A 24473-nucleotide genomic window follows, 5' to 3' on the forward strand; every position below is an offset into this window, starting at 1 on the left:
CTTGAATGCATGGTTTTCTATTCCAGTTTTATGTATCCATACTAAGTTTATGTAAGTGTATACCCACTCTCCCTCACAGATACTGACAGAGTATGACCCATATTTATATGTGAACTATAATATATTTATTATTCCTTCATTGGTTTATGCTGAATAACTGTGATGTGTTGATTATTACTTTTGCTCTATTGCTAAGTAATTGGTTATGTTTAAGATCTAATGATGTTATCATTGTAAGTGAAATGTTTTGTATAAATGGAAGCACACTGGTGAGGGCTCACAAGCTATAGGGGTCAGTAATCCTGCAATGGGATTACCCCCTAAGAAAATGAGAGTTTCAATGTAACTGCATAACGGTGGTGCTTCTCAGGGAATCTAGACCTACAAATGAAATAGCATGTTAGAATAAATGGACCAGCCCAGAGAGTAAGTAGGTGGTTCACACTTCTTCAAAGGGTTACAGTGTGGTGGTCCAAGCCAGAGATATCCCATGCAGTGCTACACTTTCATTTGAAACTCTGTACAACCAGGTTTCTGCCCAGCTTTAAAGCCTTATTCCATATCACTCCTCTTTACAAACTCCATGTTCCAAACTATACTACCACAATCCAAATTGTTCCCCACTCTTGACCTCCATCTTACACCTCTGTGCATTTTCAGAAGTGATTGCCCATGCCTGGAATGCACTCTTGTTTCATCTCTGTCTTTCAGGCTTTTCAGAATTCTTCAAGTCTTAGCTTCAGTGCCACTGTCTCTTTAAAGACAATGAGATTGACACTTTCCATAGAGCTCTCTCCATTATAATTTCTTTTTGTTATGTTTAGCTGTATACACACTGTACCTCTAGAATGAAATGCAATCCCCTTGAAGATGCAGACTGTTTCATTTTTGTCTTTGTATCTTTGTCTTTGTCTTTGTGTCTTCGTCTTGTGCCTACATCAATGCCTGGAAAAGTGTATTTCTTATAAATGTTTCTTGAAGTTAATTGGAGTAGAAAACTAGCTCCACTGATCCCCATATCCTCTAACCCAAAGAAGCTGATGCCACTCAGCAGCCCAGCCTCAGCCCAGCTTCCACTGAAGCAATGGAAAGGAAAGGGAGCCAAAGCATGAGTGAAAAGGAATAAATGAAAGAAGATCTAATTTAAGAACCTAGTACCCAAACAGTGAAAGCAACCAAAAGGTTGCTTAAAAACAGAAGGAAGAATGAATTGAAACTCAGATAAATCAAAGTCCTTTGAATATTCTAATATAAAGGACAATGAATCTGTATTACGTAATGAAAAACAGAATCCTGTGCACCATTGGTGTCAAACTCTAATGGCAAGCAAAATGGGACTTTTTGCTGGATTCAACTCTAGCCAATCAAAGACTTGTAGATGCATTGAGTTTTAGCCAATCAGATATGGGTTTTGAGTTCTAGCTAATCAGACATGTGTATTGAGTTCTAGCCAATCAGAGACTGGTATGTGAGTTCTAGCCAATCTGATATGGGTATTGGGTTTTAGCCCATCAGATGCTGCCTAGAACTGTATATAAAGATAACAGTGTAGGTGTGAGAGGCAGAGCAGTGTGTTGAGAGAGAGCAGACATCGAGAGAGCCAGGAGCGGAGAGCTGCCTGTGTATGAATCCAGGCAAGAGTTGGAGCAGTCAACCCACAGAGAAAGAGCCATGGGATTTGGAAGTCAGCTCTAGTCAAGATGAAAGAGGACTTTACTTGGATGCTTGGTATCGATTAAGGAGATTGTTCTACTGTGACCTAAGGGTGGATGGTGTGGTATTTTTTTGCTACCCCTTAAGGATGCATCATGCAAGGGAAGACCCTAGCCTTGGATCTCCTGATTGTCTAAATAAGTATTTTGGGGAATGCTACTGAATGCAATGATATATGCTATGCACCATACGACATACTGAGTATTATTATACACACACACACACACACACACACACACGCACACACGATATGTTTTGCTAAGGTTGTTGCTATGAATTTTATGCTTTATTGAACAATGTTTAGTTTATTGCTGAATAAATAGAGAAATCATTATACTTATGCGATTAGACCCTTAAAATTATTCACAGCAGCAGTCCTCAGATGTGCTGCCATGACTGCTATGACACAAACTCAAATAGAAATGAAGGTCACTAAATCATACACAAAGATCCCTGTAGAATGCACTTTGACTTAGAAAACCTCAAATTAATATTATTTACATCTTATTGTATTTTTACTTAATCTGTTAAATGTTTCCTAATTTAATCTGCTTTGGATCATACTCCAAGCCTGAAGCTGCATGTTTGACATCTCTGCTGTGGGCCATCCAGAGATCATGGAACAATAAGAAGAAGTTCCAGAGAGCTAGACAAAGAAAATAAAGAGAAACAAAGCTCGTAAAAGAAGAAATTTGTAATGAATTAGGTCAAACATTTGAGCTTTCAAGGTAAAAAAAAAACTCTCTAAAGAAACAGAAGCTAAAATATGACAACTTTAAGTATAGATGACTCAAAAATTCTGATAAAATGAAAGAGATGGTTAAGAAATCAAAAACCAACCATCTATTGTATATAAGAAATCCATCTTAAAAATAAACACACATACAATTTAAAATTATAGACAGGAGTAAAATTTACTTCATGAGAGTAAATTTACTATATGTGAGATGAATCCAGAAAAAGTTTCAATCATGGTGTTAGATAAAACAAAAATAAAAATTGACAATATCAAGAGAGATAAAAAGGAGAACTAAATTAAGTTTAAAGGAACTATAGATAGTGAACTGACAGCAGTACTAAGCAAATATGTACCAAATGACAGCGTCTGAATTTATAAAGGAAAAAATTACGTAAGTGCAAAAGAAAGACAGATCATCACAATCATTACATCTATCCTGTTCTCTCAGATATGGACAAATTTAGGGGAAAGGTAAGCAAAAAGGAAAATGTAACACAGAGCTATTGAGCTTAAAGAATGATTGTGTGTTATGAAAGGGAACAATAAATAATGTATACATTTTTAGCACCACAAGGTATATTTACATAAGTATATAAATGTAAAAAAAAGAAACACTAAACATCCTTTACAAAGCACAGTATAATAAAATAGTGATTAATAGTAGGGAAAAAACAAAAGATACAGACCTAAATGGAGATTAATAATGACATCATGAATAACGAATGGATGAAAGAATAAATCATGGAAACAATGGATAATTATATTGAAGAGAATGATAGCAATGAAATAAAATACCAAAATTTCTTGGATGGAGTTAAACTAGTCCTAGGAGGAAAAACTGTATCCTCAGGACAAATAACAAAATGGAAAAAGGATATTTGTAATCTGAATACATAATTTAAAAATTAGAAAATAAACCAAAAATTAGAAATAAATAAAAAATTAAAATGAAGGAAGAATCTTGAAAATTAGAAAAGAAATGGATAAAATATAAACTGAAAAATTATAGAAATTATAAATAAAACTAACAAATAAAGACTAACAAAATTGATAAACACTTAACTGCCCCAATTAAATTGATGACAGAGGAAGAAATTAGGACAGAAACAAAGAAAAAGCATGATAAAATGAGAAGAAATAAGAAGAACAATTAGGAACTTCTCTACATGATTATATGTTAGCAAAACCAGGAATTTAATAGAAATACCAATTCATTGTGGAATGGCTAAACAGGTTATGGCACATGAATACAACACAATATATTACTGTGCTGAAGGAAATGATGACTCTAAAGAATTCAGAAAAGCATGGAGGGACAAGCTAAATGGTGTGAAATGAAGTAAACAGAATTAGGAAAAGAATATACATATGGACAACAAAAATGGAAGGAGAAAGGTTTAAAAAAATCAAAACTGAAAGCTTTGAGACCACGTCTCTCCCCGACCTTTTAATAAGAAAAATGAACCTCTTTTCCTTGTTTGCAGGAGTGAGGGACTTTGTGTGTGGAACACCATATATGTTATGGTAAAAAGATTGTAGTTTACATGTAATTTGGGTGAAGTTTGGGTAGAAAAGATATATGGTTATAATAAACTACAGCAGTAAGGGATTGATTTAATGCATTCTTCTGTTGGCCAAGTAAGCTTAAAAAAGTAATTTCCTGCCAATATATATATAATGCAAGAAATATAGAAAATATGGAAGACAGTCCATATTAGTTGGGTTGTTGCTGGCTTGGAGATAGGGCAAAAGCTTATTAATCTATCACTGTCCTTGGAGGATTAGAGCAAAGCAACTGAGCTTTGCTCTATGGCTAATTTAGGAAAACTGGGAAGGAGCAGACACATAAACATAAGAGGAGGTTGGATGTTATTGCTCATTTTTAAGGATTGCTTAAGAATGGTGTCATTTATATCTGGAGAAGGAAGATAGAGGGCCCTTTTCCCTCCACAAGGTACTTTCAGACTCAATTATGTGTTGGTTACTTCTACTCAATGTTTCCCCCCTCCCTTTTCTTTCTTAATTTTTGTTAGAAAGAATGACTTGTGAGGTAGGAGAGGGGAGAGGCATATATTCATAAATGAGGGTGACATAAAATATTTTCATAATAATAATGTTGTAATTGTTAAAATTAATCTTAATTAAATTAAAAGAAAGGCCATCCTTCACAATTCTCCTCCTTTCTCACCAGTCTAAGTAGCCCAGGCCCTATCTGGGGTGGCCAGGAGGAAACAGTCAGTATCAGGGTTCCTTCCTCCCAACCTTTGTGCCAATGTCCCCTTCCTTTTACTATATTTTGTACGGATGCTGATTCTTTCTCCCCCAACCTTACCCTTGCAGGAAGGAATTGTTCCACTCAGTCCCTTAGATATATTCCTTGATTCTCGATGATGATGGGTCACACCTCTCCAATCCCCATCTCCCAACCCCACACTAAGGAATAAAAATGACTACCTATACTCTTTAGATAAGCTGGGAGTTACTAAATACCAACTTTTGGTAGGATGGTGGTACATCAGGTGTAACCCCAAAATTCCAATGTGTAACAAAAGATGTAAGGACTCTGAGCAGTTTCAATTCATTAGGGAATCTGGTGATTTCCAATAAATTGGATACAAGACTCTCCTCTGTAGTCAAAAACCCCTTTCTGCACCAACACCAGGGAATATCTATGGAGAATGAGAGAATGCTTAAAATAGAATGAAGTGGTACAACTCTTTTGCTTGGTCAATTCCATAAAAGGGAAAGTTACATGATTGGTCAAATGGAACTCCATGTTTGATCAATGATGATGTACCCCAGTGAGCAAGAGGTGACAATGAAAGGCTATCTTCTTGTGTAATCAGTGACCAGGTGATGGAGGTCCGGGAATTTCCACTGTTTAGTCAGTGACTTGGCAAAACAGTTCTTGGGACTTTTCAATGGTTGTTAAAACCATCTGGAACATGGCAAACAGGAAGCTGTGGTTTTCTGGAACATACCAACCAATGGGGACATCAGTGGACTGGGGGGCGGGGTGTAATACAGCAGGTCTCTATCTTTGACAGTATAATAATTTAAACAGTACAATCAATACATGGACATCACCACTAATACTTAGTAGATTAACTAATTATGACTCTTATCCTAACAGTATTAACTAACATAACTAACTCAAACTTAATCAACTGCTTAAATCACTGATACCTACCAAATCACAATGAACTGAATAAATGCTGATTAAATTGGGTAGAGATATCAAAATTGTCATCACACAGGCTTTACCATCTGCACTACCACAATGCCTTCCATAACCCCAGACACTGCCAACAACCTGCTAGTGTACCTTAAGGATGCCTGTGCTTTACCATTTGCTTTACTGATAAACTTTTAGGACTTTTGTATTTTCTCATCCACCTTGGTGCTGAACCCTGCTATATAAAACCAAATTAGGATGTGAGTATCTTGTGCTCAGAGACTGTCACATTTTTCTCTTTGTGTCCTCAGCACTTAACAAATGTTTTCCTTCATTCATTTAAAAATAAAATACGGGAAGAAGTAATTAAGTTGAAAAGAAGGAATTAGTGATGATAATGGCTCATATTTTTTTATTTGTATTATTTTATTTGTATTATTAACAGTGTGTGCCATCAGAGAGGTCTTGATTATTCTTGTAACTAAGTGCTAAGCTTGGTAGTTTCTGTGCTACTAGTGGAGGGAAAGTCTTAACATGTAAAAGCAACAAATTTAAAGTTTTATCATATTTTAAAATAATTTAATTTTTTTTCCTTTTTAGATTTTGGTACCCTGGGACAAGAGTTCAATTACCACCACCCCCCACCCCGGGCAAAAATCAGGGAAAATACTAATCAAAGATTACATTCCCCTCCCACTCCCTCTCTCTCCTTTTCTGGTAGTACCTCTTTGCTCTCACCCTGTTCAGTCTAGCTCAGCCAACTCAGACAGCACAGTGATGTGTGTAAACTTCATTCCAATGTGAAGGAATTCCAGGATGCAAATGACTTATAATTAAGACAAATCACTTGTACAGTCTTCCCTGAATCTGTTCTGACTACAGTTGCCAAGCAATATAAAATCCCTTCCACACACTCTCCAATTCTGCTTTCCATTTGGTCTGTACACCCAGTCCTCAGGACCTGCTCTACCCCCTTTCCCCAGCTGCAGCTTCAAGGCCTGCTTTGGTTCTGCCACCCCCTCACTAGGTTACCAGCTAATATAAGCCTTCTTTTTGTTTCTGAAGGAACAAGGTAACATTGTGGAATGGTAGAAAGTCCATTGCACATAGAATTAACAGATCTTGTTTTGAATCTTGGATTTGCCACTTGCAAGCTTTGTGACTATTAGCAAATCACTTCAATTTTATCAGTCTCAATTAGGGGAATGGTCTCTTAAGTCCTTTGATCCTAAGGTCCTACACTGTGGGAACCCCATGGAAGAGGAATACCTTTTTAAGGCTATTTTATACCCATTTTCCAAATCGATTTATCCTGTGTCTTCATTTAACCCCTTCAGGCCTCAGTCTCCATATTTACAAAATGATAGGATTGGACTCCAAATTACCTCATATCATATATTTGTGTAGATTGTGTGTGTATGCAGGATGTTCCCACTTATGGACCATAGGCTCCTGGAAGATGGCTTATTGATTTTTTGCTTTTGTTTCCCCAGATTCTAGCAGAGTGCGTAACACATAGTAGGTCCTAAGAAATACTCAATGATTAATTAGGTTCATTGATTGATAGAAATTTGTGATCCCAATGTTTCTGGTTTCCATATTCAGAGTGCTGGTCTTCTAGCTTCATTGTAGGGCTATGATTAGGTTGATGCACAGGACAGTTGGGAGGTAGTTTGGCTTGGGACCTAGGCATTGGGAATATGTGTAATGAATGTGTTTTTCTGATTTTCTATTTTAAGTAAATTATTCATTTTCACCAACACTGTATAATTGATGATAAAATGTTCACCTTTCACATGAAGAAATCCAGGAGGATGGCAGATTTATGAGTGTTAATTAGAAGAGACTGCATTCCACATAGGCATAAGAAGCTTGGGAATAGCCAGAGAGTGCTATGAATATATTACCTCATTTGAGCATCACAATGACCCTATGAGATATATATCATAATAAAGCAAATAGTATTATGTCCATTTTGCAGATGAGGAGACAACTTGTAGCCAGGAGACTTGGCTCCAAACCTTATCAGGCCCTGCCTCTGACACTCATTAATTGTGTTGCCATGGATAAAACCCTTCATTTTTGTGAACCCTAGTTTCTTCATCTCAGCCATCTTCCTCCTGGTCCTGTGCCCCACTTTCTGGACTTCAAAACCATACCTTCTCTACTGCTAGCTCATCCTGGAACTTCCCCCAGCACTTGTAACTTCCTCACACTGGAATAGCCTAGCATGCCTGTGGCCTGCTAGCCCTGGAATTGTCCTCTGCAAAGTCTGCTCCACTTTGCCCATCGGTTAGTTCCTCTTGGAATCTCCATTTTGTGGATAAGTCCAGGCTGGCTTGCTTTCCAGGCCCTGTTTCTGACTTTCTAAACTTCAGAACCATGTCACCACTCCAGACACCTTTCCTCTTCCACCTTCACCTCTTTTTTGTGTGTCATTTTTGCCTATTAGAATATAAGATCCTCGAGGCCAGGGAGTCATATTTCTGTTTGTATTTGCATCTGCAGTTCTTGGCCTAGTACCTGGCACATAGGTTGGTGGGTATCCTTCATTCTCGAAGAGTATCAAAATGACATCACTATGTTAGAGTCAAGTTACAGTGTGTCAAACTGTGGCTGATCAGATCAATATGATCTCAGAATGTTCTACCACAGGTTGGGCACAAATAGTCCATGGGAACATTTGGGGTAGAATCTCTAAATCTGTGTGTTTCACATGTCTTTTGAGCTAATTCAATTCTGCTTTGCTCATAGAATATAGCACCGTTTCTGATGTGGGCATGCCATGCTGGCTGGTCTTGTGCCAGTGTCTCCCATGTCATAAAATCAATTCACAAGTTCTTGAGAGAGACCCTGAGAGTGACCACTATGTGAATGCTTGCCCTATGTGAGTTCTTCATAAAAGTGGAGCAGTAGAGTGCTGGACTGATCATAGATTTATCCTCTCAAAGCTAAATATTTACATTCAACAAAAGCAGTGTCCCCAAGGCAAAATGACTGCCAGAAGAATGAATGTCAACAGATTAGATTTCTTCTCTGAGGGGGAACAGTCTGTTGCTAACCTGGCACAAAGGAAGCACTTAATAAATGCCTGTTTCCTCCCATCCTTTATCATCTGTCAAATAGAAATAGCAATGCTTACATTCACAATGTCTTTGGCTGCTTATGAGAAAAACATTTTGAAAAATACACAGTGCTCGAGAAATATATATTACCTCAATAGATATGTATGATCTCATTACATGCTGTAGGATTCTTTCTACATGTTTTCTAGAGAAGATCCACTGATTGTATGAGTGGATTCCTTTGTTTCTTTTTAATATTTTGAAGATATCAGGCCAGCACACAGGCTTTACTACTTTATTCTCCCTTTCATTAAATGATGGGCCAAATTAATTTTCCAGTAAAAAGAAAGCCCTCAATAAAATTATCTTTTATAAGAGCTGGATCTCTGGGAAGGGATACAGGGGAAAAATTAAGCAATATAAAACAAAGATATCAATAAAAAGTATTTTTAAAAGACCTCTCTATATATTTTTTAACCTCTTAGTGACCCAGGAAATTCTCTAAAACCAATTTTATAACTAGGTAGCCCAGCTGCTTAATGGACAGAGTTTCAGCCTAAAATGGAACCTATACCAATGAGACCAGTGGTCTCAGTTTCCCCCAATTGTCACTAAGGTTATCATCATTAATAATAATAAAGATAATGATACATGTTATTAATAAGGGAAAGTGTCTCTTTTTATCAGCCTTTTCAGGGCATCTTTGATCTCCTTGTTCATGAAGCTGTAGATTAGGGGGTCCAACATAGCAGTAAGGATGACATAGAAGACAGATAGTACCTTTTCCAGGTTTGGGGAATGGCTAGAGCTGCACCAAAGCTACACAAAAAAGCAGTATTGTAGAAGAGAGTCACAACTGTCAGGTGGAAGGCAAAGATCTTGAAGACTTTGACCCTTCCTTTGGTGGAGGTCATTTTCAGAACTATAACTGGGATGTATCCATAGGACGTGAGGATAATAAGGAATGAGAAGAATTCAGTGCAAATTATTAGTACAAATATCATTATTGGGTTAATGAAGGAGTTGGAGCAGGAAAGGCTATGATCTGAGACACATTACAAAAAATGACTAATTATATCAGACCCACAGAAATGGAGGTGCAATCCAGAGGTTGTTTGAAAAGGCTGTTGAAAAATCTGAACACACAAGCCCTAACCACCATCTTCCCAAAGATCTGGAGATCCTTGATGGTGGAGTATCTCAGTCGTCTGCAGATGGCCACATAGAGGTCATATGCCATGATAGCCAAGAGATAGCACTCAACCAGTCCCATCCAGGCCATAAAGAAATACTGAGTAGCACAGACCAGGAAGGAAATGTTCTTTTCCTTGTGGAAGAAGTCAGAGAGAACTCTTGAGGTCATAGCAGAAAAGTAGTAGATGTCTATGAAGTCCGGGAAACTAAGGAAGAAGTACATCCGACAATGAAGATGGGAGTCAGCTGGACTCCTATTGTTTACATGATGTAATGTCGGCACTACTCTTCCCATGCTGAGGATACTAGTATTCAAGGATGAACAGGACCCTAAAGGTCATATAATCCAACACTGTCATTATCAAATGAGGAAGCTGAAGCACAGAAATGGGAAAACACTTTCTCTAAGTCACACAACTTATAAGTACAAAAGACAATATTCAGACCCAAGTTCTCTGACTCCAAATCCAGTGATTTTTCCCCTACGTCAGATTTATGCTTGAACATTTTTTGTCATTGTTAATATGGACTATAAATACTCTCATAGGATTCAACTCCTAATTTTCCTTAGTCTCCCCACAAAGATGTTTAACCAAATCATGTTTCTTTGTCTAGTTTTCCTTAGCAACAATATCCTCTCTTGAGAATGCTTTCAGTTCTGGGAAATCCCCCCAATCAGAATTCCAGAAGGCATCCTAGAAAGAAAATCAGGCAGAACTCTATGAGAATATCTTCCTACTCTGTTCCCCCTCCTCAGGTCTCTGGGACAGAAGAGCAGATTCAAGGTGGGACCTAGACAAAGAGCCACAGCCTTATGAACCCCAATATCAATGATATTGTCTCCTCAGTCTGGAAGAGCTATTCTCTCATTGACCCATTTCAGAGACTTTCTCTTAAAATAACTAGGAAAGGCCATCAGTGTGATGGTCAATGGCACAACCCTTAGAGCATAAAAATTTGGAGGTTTTCAAGCCTTTTTGATAATTCTTAGAAAGTCTACATTAGAGTTCTGCTATGTTTTCCAAGGCTGGAAAATACGAAAGTCATTTTCAAAAAAAATACATAAAGGAAGAGTTAGCAGTAACCTCAGTTAGACCTGGAAGAGATTGTAGAAACCAAGTAATCCAATATTCTCATTTTACAGGTGAAGAACTGAGGCCCTGAGGGGTGGAGTGATTTCTCCCTGGCCACACAGATAGTAAATGGGTAAGCCAGGATGTTAGCTTGGGTTTTCTGAGTCTCCATCCAGGACTCTTTCCACCGGGCCCCATTGTTGCCTTCTCACCGGTAGAAATTAGGTACAGACAAACCCTGGCTAGGAGGTAGAATGTGACCCTTTGCTAAGTTGTATCCAATATAGGAATAGGAATAAGTAGGTATTTTGTCACTGGCAGGTTAAGGGGCACTTCTTCCTTGGACATCCTGCTCTGATGTCTCATTGTGGCCCCTGGGATCTCGAAGGCTGTGCCACATGAAACCCAGGAAAAATAGGTTTTCCCAGTTTCCCAGTTCTCAGTTCCCTGAGAGAGTAATCCTCAGAAAGGTTTAGTGACTTGGGGCAGCTAGGTGGTGAAGTAGACAGAATGACTAGCCTGGGGCCAGGAAGATTCATCTTCCAAAGTTCAAATACAGCCTTAGATACTAACTACATGATCCTGGACATGTTTGTTTGCCTCAGTTTCCTCATCTGTAAAGTGAGCTGGAGAGGGAAATGGCAAACCACTCCAGTACCTTTGATAAGAAAACCCCAAATGGGGCACAGAGAGACAGACAGAACTGACAATGGCTGAACAATGACAGAAGTAATCATGGAGCTAGTAAGTAGCCTTGGTGAGATTTGAGGCCAAGTCCTATATACTTCAAGTTCCATGGAACCCATAGGATTTGGAAAGTTTGGAGACTATCTGGTCTAACTTCTTCATGTTACAGGTGAGGAAATTGGCTCTTAAGGAGGTTAAATGACTTGGCCATCCTCACATGGCTGTTGCATCATAGGTAGAATTTAAACCCACGTCTACCAGACTCCAAGTCAAGTGCCTCTAAGACTATGCCACTCTGATTCATACTACACCTCCAAAACTGTCTGTGTTCTACTTTCGTGATTTTGGTGGAAGCATTTTCCTTTGATCTCTCCTTGCCCTTTCTGTTTCCCCACCCCGTCATAACTAATTCTTCTCAGTAAACAAAGCAAAGAAGGAAAAGAAGAGAGGAATAGGAAGAATGTCCCTATGAGGGGATTAAAATTGTCCAACCCACAGTAAAAGAGACTGAGGCAGAGCTCTGAGCCAATGACACTTTATTAAAGGTCTCCTCCAATGAAGTGGACCCCAGATCTTTCTCATGATCTGAGATGTCCCCTCTTTCTAGGGTTGTATTTTTGTAGGGTTTGATATAAAATATATTACCTAGATATTCTAAAGTGACTATGCAAAATTCTATAGAAATTCTGCTGGTTAACATATGACACATAAGCTAAAAGAAAAAAAAAGCAAAAATGGTATGTTGGCAGGGTCATGAGTTGAGTGAGGCAAAGAATATCTCTGCTGACTAAGTGATCACAAGATGGGTGAGCTTCTCCTTAGGTTAGGCAAGGGGAGATGGTACAAGCTATACATATGCTCCAAGAACATAGAGGAGCACTTTACATACCATGCCACAAACAATGCTTGGTTTGATTGTGGAATCTGAGTGAAACAGGGTGGAAATATCTGTGTCAGCATTCTTGTGGTTAAGCAACTAAGCTCCATAGCTAGTGAACAAGTAGTGAACATTACATCAAAAGTTTGAGGCCTATCATAGGGCCCTTGTAATAGAATCTATATTCCTATGTGACTTATACAAAATGTCAATTAATACATTGCTTATTTTTATGCCTATTATTAGGTGATTGACCAAATATGCATTACTAGATGAATATTTTGAAATAATTGCTAACAACCATCACCCCTTACAGAATCATAATGGACTAATACGGATTTGAGTTTGAGTAGGGGTTGTCAATGAATCATCTCTCTCACCTATTTAATGAACCTCCTTCCACAGGTGAAATCCTGATACAGCAGCAGTAGCAATTACTCACCCCTTCTGGTGAACCCATGTTACTTCTTAAACTATGTGTAGCATTAGAAGCTCCCAAAGCTTTAAGTAAAAAAAAAATCAGAAGCAAGTCAATGTAGCAGAGGGCTGGCCTCAAAAACTTAAATACCTGTTCAAGTGTGACCTCTGACAAATACTAAATACATGGCCTTGAACAAACCATTTATATTCGCAGTGCTGCAGGTGGTACATCAGAAATCATGACAGGCATATATTTCACCAGCAATTTAATTGTTGAATTGGTTGTTGTCTGGTGGTGGTAACCTTAGTGCCAATGGGTGTCCAACTTGAAAGAGACATATTTGTTGAATGAGAGGGACTTCTCCCTTCCGTGTCTCCTGTAGACAGGTCAAGGTGAATGTGGAGAGGAGGGGGATGGGATGGAGACAGTGGGAGAATGGCATTGGGGTTGGGGTGGGTGGGGAGGAGGTGGGTTGTGGCTGGTAGGCAGGCAGGGAGGGAGGCTTTGCTGCCTCTGCTGTTCTTGCTGCCTCTTGCTTTTGCTGTTGCCTCTTGTTGATGCTCTTGCTACTTCTTGCTGCTGCTGTTGCCTCTTGAACCTGTTCTTGCTGCCCCCTCCTGCTGCTGCTGCTGTTGCCTCTTGCTGATGCTCCTGCTGCTTCTTGCTGCTGTTGTCTCTTGCTGCTGCTGCCTCTGCTGCGGCTAGCCACTCTGCCCCTCCATACACTCCGCTGCCAGTGGTCCCCAAAAGCTGTTGGGGGGAGCTGAGGACTCTTAGCACCCCCAGCACCTGAGGGAGAATGAGGAGGAGGAAGAGGAGGAGATAATGGGGGTGCATTAAAGGAGGGGCAGAGGAGAGAGACTCCCACCATCTTCCCCCCCACCCCCTTCAATCAGAGGAGTCTGCTGTTGCCGCTGTCCAGAGAGTGCTGGGGCCGGGGCGGGGCGGGGTGGGGGAAGTGATTGACAGTAATTTTGGAGTTGGGAGAGAGAGAAAAGAGACAACTGCATCCTCTTGCAAAGTTGACTTCTCAGTAATGGCACCGGCTCTCTACCTAGCACCCTGGGCAAGTTGCAATTTTACAGAATATTACAAAAAGCCAACCTTCTTTCTTATTTTGATGCCTAGATCCAGCAAGGTGGTGCCGATGTCCTGCAGCAGGGTGATGAGGAGAACCTAGTGGGTCTGGCTAGCAAGCCCCTCCCCATCAGAAGGTTACAGAAGGCTTTAAGGGGCTAGGTTACAGACCCTGGCTTTTTAAATCAGCCCCTGGCTTTCTTGCCTGTCACTAGCATCCCCATTTATATATGACCAGAGGGTTTTCCTACGTGGTTAGGAATGTTCTGTAGTTAAGAAAGGAGCAGCAATGCTAAGGAACCTCATTTGAAGATTCCCAAACGTGTTGCTACCACCTATGTGCAGAGCCTGGAGCCAGGCAATTCGGACGTCGAGGGGACCTGAGCGCTACAGGGTGCCAGCGACTCCAGACTTTGGCAAGGTCACCCCACTACAGGAAGCGAGCACAGGCTCCCCGCAGCAGACCTAACCTCCCCAGCCTCACCAAAGGAGACTCTAGACGAAGCTGCAGCTGTGACCATGGCTGAGTGTGTGGAACAAATGGTGCCCACTCTCCCCCAAAGTGACTTGAAGTGAAAAAATTGCTGAAAACCAACAAAAAATTGGCTAAAATGATTGGCCACATCTCTGAGATGAATGATGACCATCCGCATAAAGAGGAGGAGATTTGCAAATATAGTGCAATATGTGGGAGATTGGGCTCAAAAAGGAAAGGCGGCAAAGCATCTCACACTTCAGGAGCGGATTGTTAATGAAGAGCCGCTAGGTTCTGAGTAAAAGATAAAGCCCTGCCCCCTTTTCGCCCAATGAGCTTATATTTTATTTAGGAGCCTACAATGCACATGATTTCTTCTTTTTTTCATTTTTTAAATTATAAGCTTATTTTTTGTTTTTAGTTTACAACACTCAGTTCCACAAATTTTTGGGTTCCACATTTTCTCTCCCTCCTTCTCCTCCCCCTCCCCCTCAAGATGGCAGGTAATCCAATGTAGATTCTACATATATCTTCACATTGAACTTATTTACATAATAGTCCAGTTGTAAAGAAGAATTATAAACAGTGGAAAGAATGATGAGAAAGAAGAAGTGAAACCAAAAAAGAAGGGAAAAAAACGAGAGCATATAGTTTGCCTCAATCTGCATTCAGACTCGATAAGTCTTTCTCTGGATGCACATAGCTTTTTCTATCATGAGTCTTGGAGCTGTCTTTGAACCTTGTATTGACGAGAGGAGCCAAGTTCGTCAAAGGAAACAAAACAAAAAAACAAAGGAAACAAAACAGGAAAATGATAAATGCTGGGGATGATGTGGAAAAATCGGAACATTGTTACAATGTTGATGGAGTTGTGAAATGATCCAGCCATTCTGGAGAGCAATTTGGAACTATGCCAAAAAGACTATAAAAACGTACATACCTTTGATCCAGCAATACCACTTCTAGGGCTGTATCCCAAAGAGATTGCACAAGTGGGAAATAAACCAGTATGTACAAAAATATTTATAGCAGCTCTTTTTGGGTGGCAAAGAATTAGAAATAAAGTGGATGCCCATCAATTGGGCAATGGCTAAACAAATTATGGTTTATGAATGTAATGGGTTACTATTGTACTATAAGAAATGAGGAGCAGACAGACTTCAGAAAAACCTGGAAAGACATATATGAACTGATGCTGAGTGAGGGGGGTAGAACCAGAAGATCATTATACACAATTACAGACACAGGTATCTGTAAGATAACGCCCTTTTGATAAGAAGAGATGAACTCTTTGCCCTTTCATAGCACATTTCTCAAGAGGGCACCTACAAATACACTTACCAAAAAAACAAGTCTAAATGTGTAGAGAGAGAGACGAATTATCCCCCAGGACAATTAAAATAGAGGATGTGTTCCCAGGTTTCCAGGATACTATGCTGACCCCTTTCCAGCAGATTGCTGTAAAAACTCAGCACTAGCCAGAGTTAATGGTGAAGAATTTGCCACACTTAATTCTCAGCAACCTGAAAAGGTGACAGCAAAACAGATGGAATTCCTTTGTACCAAAGCTGGTTATAAGAGACTACAACATGCAGAAAGGTGATTTTTGGCTTTACCAGCAGAGCTGCGAAGAGAGCCATCCAAATGGCAGATAATTCCAATGGACAAGTAGGAGAAAGACCCTTGACTTTCCAAATGTCCAGTTTACAAAGTAGACGACCTCCACTTTTTGTGATGGATGGGGAGCTGAGCAGACTTTATTCCAGTCAAGAGGTCAAATCTCAATCATTAAAAAGCCTGGAGATTTTAGAAGATTTTCCTTGCTCTACTTTTAACTTAGGAAGGAAAGTCATGACAACTGAACCTGAAGATACAAGATAGCCATGATTCTCCCACCGTACCTTGAAAAAAATGGCATCAGATCTGAAGATAAAGCTATGATACAAAAACAAGCCTTATAACCAATGTTGCCTCACCCAAGTCAAACAGACTTCATAGCCAAAGACTAAGGCCATTAGTACATTAGTCTGTGGAAACTGAGCGGAGAGGGCAGGGGAAGAAGGGATAGGAAAAATGTCACCATCTAGAACAGTAATATCAGTAAATACACGTTCCAGTATAAGTTGTTTCATTGTGTGGGGAAGCTTACAAATGAGTACTGTAGGTATCCATTATTTAAGAATGTAGAATGTGTTTGTGTCACTCACAAAAGTAACCCTAGGTGTTGAGACACATATTCAGTTCAGTAGATGTGGATAGAGGTTATTTACTTGGAATGTCAATGCTTCCTTTAAATGTTTCTAGCATAAATGTGATTGTCATACATCAGAATTCAGAAATCTGTGGGGTTACAACAAAGAAAGCTAATTAAAGTGACGGTTAAACAGAAATTACTGTATTTGGGAAAATAGGAAAACAAGTACTTCACATTTTAATGAAGGAAGTTTGAGTGGCTACTACCTTTGATAAAGCTGAGCTTATTTTAGAGGAGAGATGTATGACATTTTTAATGTAATATCATTTTATCATTGGTGTATTTTTAAATATTAATCAAGCACCAGGGGAAAGCCAGACACATCGATATGGTGGCTGCCGTAAGGACATGACCTACAACATTGACCTTTGCATGACATAATCATCAAGGCATTAAAAAATAGACTATCTTCCTCGGACGGAAAGCTTGAGATAAGTAGACTGACATCCAAATGGACTGGTTTCAGTATGGATGTTTCAGAGCACCAATATGGATCACAGAAGTTCATGCAGAAGGTGATAAAGGTATGACAGATAATGGCCAGATCCATATACCATTACTGAAAGAACTTTCCTCTGTATCTTCAAATCTTTCTCTGCCTGCAGAGGAGGACTTGAGAGACTAGATGCCTGATAGGAGGTACCCCCCTGCCCAAATGATGCTATGTTTTTACCAATCACTGGAGACGTTGTGTAGACATTCTTTTCTATGTGTTCTTTGAGTTGATGCCTGTATTTGTTATTTATTTTGCAATTTAGTTTTTAATAACATTTCATCAAGACGCAAAATACTTCTATTCCTGAATAGCATTTCTGCTCTTAATTTCCACTATTTAATGTGAGACTTTTGGTATCATTTCTCAAAGCATACTTTCCATATTTGTTTGAGAGGCAGTAACAAGGACATGGGTCATAGACAAATCTCCATACTTGTTAGCAAGTAACTGAACCTTTGGTTGAGAAAATGACATGCCATGAAATACACCTTTTCTGACTCTACTTCAGTTCTGCATTGTAGAGACTTAACAATTACTCAGTCATCATGTATGTCATACTAAAATTTGTTAGGCCAATGTTAAATGAGGTGTCTGCATTGTAGTCTCTGATCACTGGAAATGTGTATAAATTTTTTATAACGTTTGACTTATAGAACAGCTTTATAGTGGAAATACAAGTCAACAACTTTTCTATTGTTAAAAGGTGGTTTTTCCTCCCTAAAAAGTTTAATGTGGAAGATGACAAAGTGGTCCCAACAAAACCTCAGTATGGAACTGAGTGATCTGTTTGACCTTCCACAGTAATCAAATCAGCCCACTGATTCCTATAATCCTCCCCTTACTTTGGACAGAGGATATAATTAATTGATTTGGAAAATGCTTTTGCTTAGTTATGTATAGGTTTGGGCCCCAATTTACTTCCCCAGCAGGCTGGGGCTATTGCTACAAAAATAAGCAATTAAGAACTAGAACAGGAACATTTAGAACCAGGTCATTTGTGAAGCATTGTGTATCCACCTGGATCCTCTGAATCATGAGATCTTTGATTTAGAGCTGAAAGGGACCATAGTCCAAACCTCTCATTTTACAGAAGAAAGTGAGGGCAGAACAAGTTATGCAACATACACAAAGTCACATAGTTAGACAGTGGCCTATTTGATATTTGAACAAAGATGTTCTCATTTCAAATCCGACACATACCTCTCCTTCCCCTGCTCTCATGCCCCACCATGCTGTCCATTAAGTATTTTAAGTATCAGAAAGGGAAAGCCAATCTTAGTCTCAGTCCCAATACTAAGAAATACCAATTATCATTGATCCATGGTTGGTTTATTTAGGACAGATTTTATTGTTGTTGTTCAGTTGTTTCAGTCATATCTGACTCTTTGTGACTCCATTTGGGTTTTGTTTATTTGTTTGTTTTTCTTTTGGCAAAGATACTGGAGTGGTTTGCTATTTTCTTCTCCCGCTCATTTTATAGACAAGGAAACTGAGACAAAAAGGGTTAAATGAATTGCCTAGGGCCATACAACTAGTAAATGTCTGTGCCAGATTTGAACTCAGAAAGAGGAGTCTTCCTGACTTCAGGCCCAGCATTCTATCCATTGTGTCACCTAGCTGTCCTGTGTCTCTTTTACCAAGCTGTTAATCCTCTTTTCATAATTTTCTTGCATCACTCTCATTTCTTTTCCCAATGTTACCGCTACCACTCAGTTTTTTCTTTAACATTTCTAGGAAATCTTCTTGAATTTGAGTGCAATTAGCATTTTTCTTTGAGGCTTTGTTTGTAGCTGTTTTCACATTGTTGTCTTCTTCTGCGTTTATGTCTTAATCTTCCCTCCCACCATGATAGCTTTTTATGGTCAAATTCTTTTTTTGTTGTTTGCTCATTTTCCCAGCCTATTTCTTGACTTTGAACTTTATGTTAAAGTTGGATTCTGCTCACCTGGGTTTGGGAAGGCATTCTCCCAAGCTTTAGGAGTTTTTGTGCTCTGGTTTTCAGAGCTAGTTCTGAGAGTTTGCAGATTTTTGGTTCTTCCAAGGTGGTGCGATCCTGGGGGAGGTACCATCACTGCTCCCTTGGTTTGTTCTCTGGTATTTACTAAGATAGTACCCCTGGTTCCCTACAGCTACAAGTGCTAGTACTCTCTTTGCTTTGGAACTGTGACCAGGGCCCCTACTCCTTTGTGACCAATTACCAGCCCTCCTCTCTATGCTGGAACTGCTATCCAGAACTACGTATGGGTAATAGAGTTGCCAATCAACACCAGTTGTACCAGGTGCAAGCAAAGGGTTCCCTGAAATCTCTTTCTGACTAGTTGTCTGACCCCTTTACTGGCTCTGGCTAAGAGCTTTCAAAGCTGCTGTGGTCACCATTGCCACCATTGTGTTTGTGGACTCCAGGCAGGCTTCCACTGTGGCATCACACATTTCTCCTGCCAATCTCTTACATTTTCTTAGGCTGGAAAAATGTGTCACCCCAATCTTTTGTTGGTTCTGCCACTCCAAAATTTGATTTGTGGAATTATTTTAAAGTTGTTTGCAGAGGAATGTTGGGAAAGTTCAGCTGAGTGGCTGCCCCTAATCCACCATCATGGCCTATTCCTAATTAATTTTAAAGAAAGTCTAACAAATGGACCAGTGGAAGGAAAACAGTTCTTAGAGGCTGAAAAAGAAGCATCATTGACATTGTGGGCCATGAGGCTATGGGCTCTTCTCTAGATTATGCCTTGAATCTGCTCTTCCACCCAGAGACTTGAAGAGGGGGAATAAAGTGGGAAAGAATTTTTATGGAGTCTTCAATGATGTCTGTTTTCCTTGCAGGATGCTCTTTGGAATTCTCTCTGGTGGATTGCCCAGTATTAAAAGCATCCTCTGGAGATACTGTGGTTAATGAGGAAACTAGACAAAGAAATAGATCAGTTGGTTAAACATCCTTATGGACAGACCGAGGATAGTTATGAGATGAGTCTAATGGGAGCAGTTGTAGTCATTACCAAAAGAATGATCATGGAGGAAGCGAGATGTAGTAGAAAAATCACTGAATTTGGAGTCAAGGGATTAGAGCCTGAATCTTCTTTTTGGTTCTTATCATCTGTGCAAGTGACTTCCTCTCTCTTTGCCTCTATTTCCTTATATGTAAAATGAGGGAGTTGAGCTACATAACTCTAAATCCTCGTTCAGGCCCAAATACTAGGTTCCTAAGCATGGGAAGAATAGTGCCTATATTTTGTCATGCGTATATTGTGAATGATTTATCTGCAAAATTTCACCTTTGTTTGTACCTGCCATCAAGCTTCAGTTGGAAAGAGTCTTCCACTGTCCACCTTCCATGTTGATGCATGTTGTGAGGGAATTAATTCCTTCATCGTTAAGCACAATCTCAGGAGACCCAAAGAGCAGTGAAAAACAAAGTAGAAGAGTGGTATAGCTCTCTGGAAATGATGAAGATTCTTGGCCAGTAGAGCTACTAGTTAACATTCTCAGAAGAATTTTAGAAGTAGCCAGTGGTTGATAGAGTTTTGAACTTTGAGTTATGAAAGCCACAGTAAATATTGTGTTGACTCAGATGATTTAAGCAATTAAAAACTAGATCAGGAACATTTAGAACCAGGTCATGTGTGGGGGTTTCCTATCTATAAGATGAAGATAATATCAGTTCACAGAGTTGTTGTAACAATTAAATGAGGTAAATAACATATGAGATGCTGTGCAAACCTTAAAGTGATAAGTGCTATTTTATGTGCTAGATAAATGCTATGATTATTTGTTTCTAAAATAGAATACACCTTTGTTCAGGTCAAGACAGTAAATATGACTTTCTCTTTGGGACCCAGGATGTCACTGTGAATCTGTTGACATCTTTCTGGTGATGGAGGTGAACAATCCTACTAACAGCATGGATCTTAATGAACTCAAGACTGCAAAGGACGTAGGAATGTGAAACGTTAGAGTGAAAACACATCATAGAACATCAAATGCCATATTGGGAGGTTTTTTAGAACTTAAAATGTAAGGGTTCAAATAAACTTTAGAACAGAATATGTTACAGCTAGGAGGACCTCAGAACATAGAACATAAAACCAGAAAAAGAACTTGGAACATAGAATATAGGATCTTACATCTGGAAGAGACATTACAAAGGGCTTCTTGTCTTAAATTGGTGAAACTGAATCCCAGAAAAGCCAACAATATTTCCCAAGCTCACAAAGTGACCTAATCACAGAACCGAAATTAGAACCCAGGTCTCCTTTGTTGAAACTTTAGGCAGGTCATTTAACTTTTCTGGGCTTCAGTTTCCTGGTATGACAAATGAGGGGTTTATACCAGATGACTTCTAAGATCTCTTCAGTCTAGAAATCTATAATCACCCGAGTTTGGACAATTTGCTCTAAGCTTCAGTTACATTCTCTATAAAATGAATGGGTTAGAAAAGATTACCTCAAAGTTACCTCCCAGCTCTAAGTCCTAGAATTCTAAGCAGGAGAAAAGTAGCACCCACATTAAATCATGGATGTAATATTAATGATAAACCTGCAAAAGTTTTTTTTTTCTTTCTGTTGGTCATCAAGTTTTTCTTTGAAAGAACTTCCCTGAGTCTACAAGTATATTATTATGTCGTTAATGAATTCATGCTTAAGCAAAATCTCAGGTGACCCAAACATCAATTGAAAATAAAACAGAGCAGTGGAGCAGACACCCTGGGAATAATGAGAATTCTGGGAGAGCAGTTAACTTGCCATTCCTGGAAGCATTTTATGTTTTCTAGGGTAAGGCACATCTATGTTAATGTCAACACAATGAATATTGTTTCTTGAAGCACTCTAGCTATATTTTTCTGGTCATGGAGGTGAGAAATCCTGCTTATAACTCAAGTCCACAAGTGCTTACTATGTGCCAGCCACTGTGCTAAGTACTGTACACCAAGAAAGGTAGAAAATAGTCCCCACTTTCATGGAGACCATAATCAAATGGTGAGATAATATACGAACAACTAAGTAGAAACAAGATATATTACAAATAATTACAGAGGGAAGATGCTAGCATTCTTAAGAAAGGCTTCTCGAAGAGGATGGGATTTTAGCTGAAACTTGGAGGAAGCCAGGAGAGCCAGAAAGAAGAGGTGAGGAGAAAGAATTCCAGGTATGGGGAACAGTTAATGAAAATGACCAGAGTTGGGAGATAGAGTGCCAGGAACAGAAAGGAAACTGATGTCACTGGATCAAAGAGTTTATGGAGGGATGTAAGGTTTAAGAATACTGGGAAGATAGGAAGGAGTCAGGTGATGATGAACTTTAAAGGGATCTTATATTTGATCCTGGAGGTAATAGAAAGATGCTGTCTTTTTCGAGCAATTTTGCCATAAAAGGAAGATGACATATAAGATGGATAGATCAAGTGAGGGTTTTTTGAGGATAGGAGAGACATAAGCATGCTTCTAGGCAGTAGGGGAAAAGTCAGCATACAGGAAGAGATAAAAGATTAGTGCAGTGGGAATGATAGACAGGACCATCTGCTAGACAAAATGGGATGGGACTTGTGCATATAGAGGGGTTTGCCTTGGCCAGGAGAATGGCCATCTCATTATGTGAGTCATGGGTAAAGGAGAAAGTGGGGGAATGTATCTGAGTGGTATGAGATGAGGAGGAGGAGAGAAAAAAAGAGCTTTTGGCAAATAGCCTCATTTTTTTTCAGTGAAATATGAGTCATGATTCTCAGATCATGAGGTAAGGGAAGGAAAAGTCATGAGAGGTTTGAGGAGGAATTTAAACATTTGGAAAAGCTGCTATGGTGAGGGAGATAGTGAACTGATTATGGAGGGCACAGCTAATATGATGCAACCAAATTTACAGTGGATCCAATCCTCATGGTTTTGTGATTTTCTCCAACTTCATTCAGCAGAATGTGAATAGGGGCAAAGTCAGTGGATGGCAGGTATATTCCAAGATCAGTTTTGACAAGGCAAGATCAATGATAGGGTAAGGGGAGAAGGGAGAAAGAACTGGATGACTCAGAAAAGACCCCGTAAGGTGGTGATCTGTGGTTTGAAATAAGGTGGGGATTCTAATATGCAGAAGTGTTTTCAAAGACATGGCAGTAGGGTATGCACTATCATGTGACTAGGAATGGTATGTAGGTCAATTTAACTGAAACAATGAAAAGAACTAACATGAAAGACACTTGGAAAGTTAGGGGAAATCCTGATTGTGGGGCCTTTAAATGCTGAGAATTTTGAATTTTATTCAAGGGGTAAGAGGGAGCCACTGAAGATTTTAGAGTAGGGAGATATTTACAAAACTTTTCTCGTCTCATATTCCTCTCAACAGATCAACAGATAATGGAAGAAATGAGACTTCTGTAACCATGCCTATCCTCCAGGTAATCTCAGTCCAACTAGAGCTGCAGGTCGTCCTCATTGTAACAGTCTTGGGAATCTGTCTCATCACTTTGACTTGGACATAGACCTCATCGTCTTCCTCAGGAGTGACTCCCATCTTCACTCCCCCATGTACTTCTTCCTCAGTTTCCTTACCTTCCTAGACATCTGCTTCTCTTCCTCTATCAATCTAAGAATGTTATCTGACTTCTTCCTGGAAGAAAAAAAAAAGATTTCATTCTTGGCCTGTGCCACTCAGTATTTTATAATGACACGGATGGGGCTGTCTCTTGGCTATCGTGGCATGTGACCACTTTGCAGCCATCTGAAGCTCACTGAGGTACTCCACCATCATTAATCTGCCCATCTGTGGGAAGTTGATGACTGGGGCCAATGTGGCTATGTGCCTCAGTAGCCTAGTTTAAACAGCAGCTGTGTTCCACCTCCATTTCTGTGGGCCAAACATAATTCATCATTTTTTGTGATGTGCCTCAGATGATAGCTCAATCCTACTTCTGCTCCAACTCCTTCATCACTCAAATAGTGATGTTTGTAGTACTGATTTGCATGGGGTTGTTCTCAGTCCTCATTATACTCTCTTATGGTTGTACCAGAGTCACAAACCTGAAAATGCTTTTGGCTAAGGAAGGGTGAAGGCCTTCAACATGTTTGCTTCTGACATGATTTCTGTAGCTCTGTTATATGGCACTGCCCTTTGTGTGTATGTGTGTCCCAACCCTGGCCATTCCCAACACCTGAACAAAGTGTTATCAGTCTTCTATGTTGTTTTCATCTCCATGTTGAATGCCATGATCTACAGCCTCTGGAATAAAGAGATTAAAGATACCTGA

General features: G+C 39.5%; 1 pseudogene; it reads left to right on the top strand.

Annotated features, from left to right (window-relative positions):
• The first annotated feature begins 10115 nt into the window (after positions 1–10115).
• Positions 10116–16377, top strand: LOC118855120 (annotated as a pseudogene).
• The last annotated feature ends 8096 nt before the right edge of the window (positions 16378–24473 follow it).

This window comes from Trichosurus vulpecula, chromosome 6, assembly GCF_011100635.1.
Source record: "Trichosurus vulpecula isolate mTriVul1 chromosome 6, mTriVul1.pri, whole genome shotgun sequence".
In the NCBI taxonomy this organism is placed as follows: Eukaryota; Metazoa; Chordata; class Mammalia; order Diprotodontia; family Phalangeridae; genus Trichosurus; species Trichosurus vulpecula.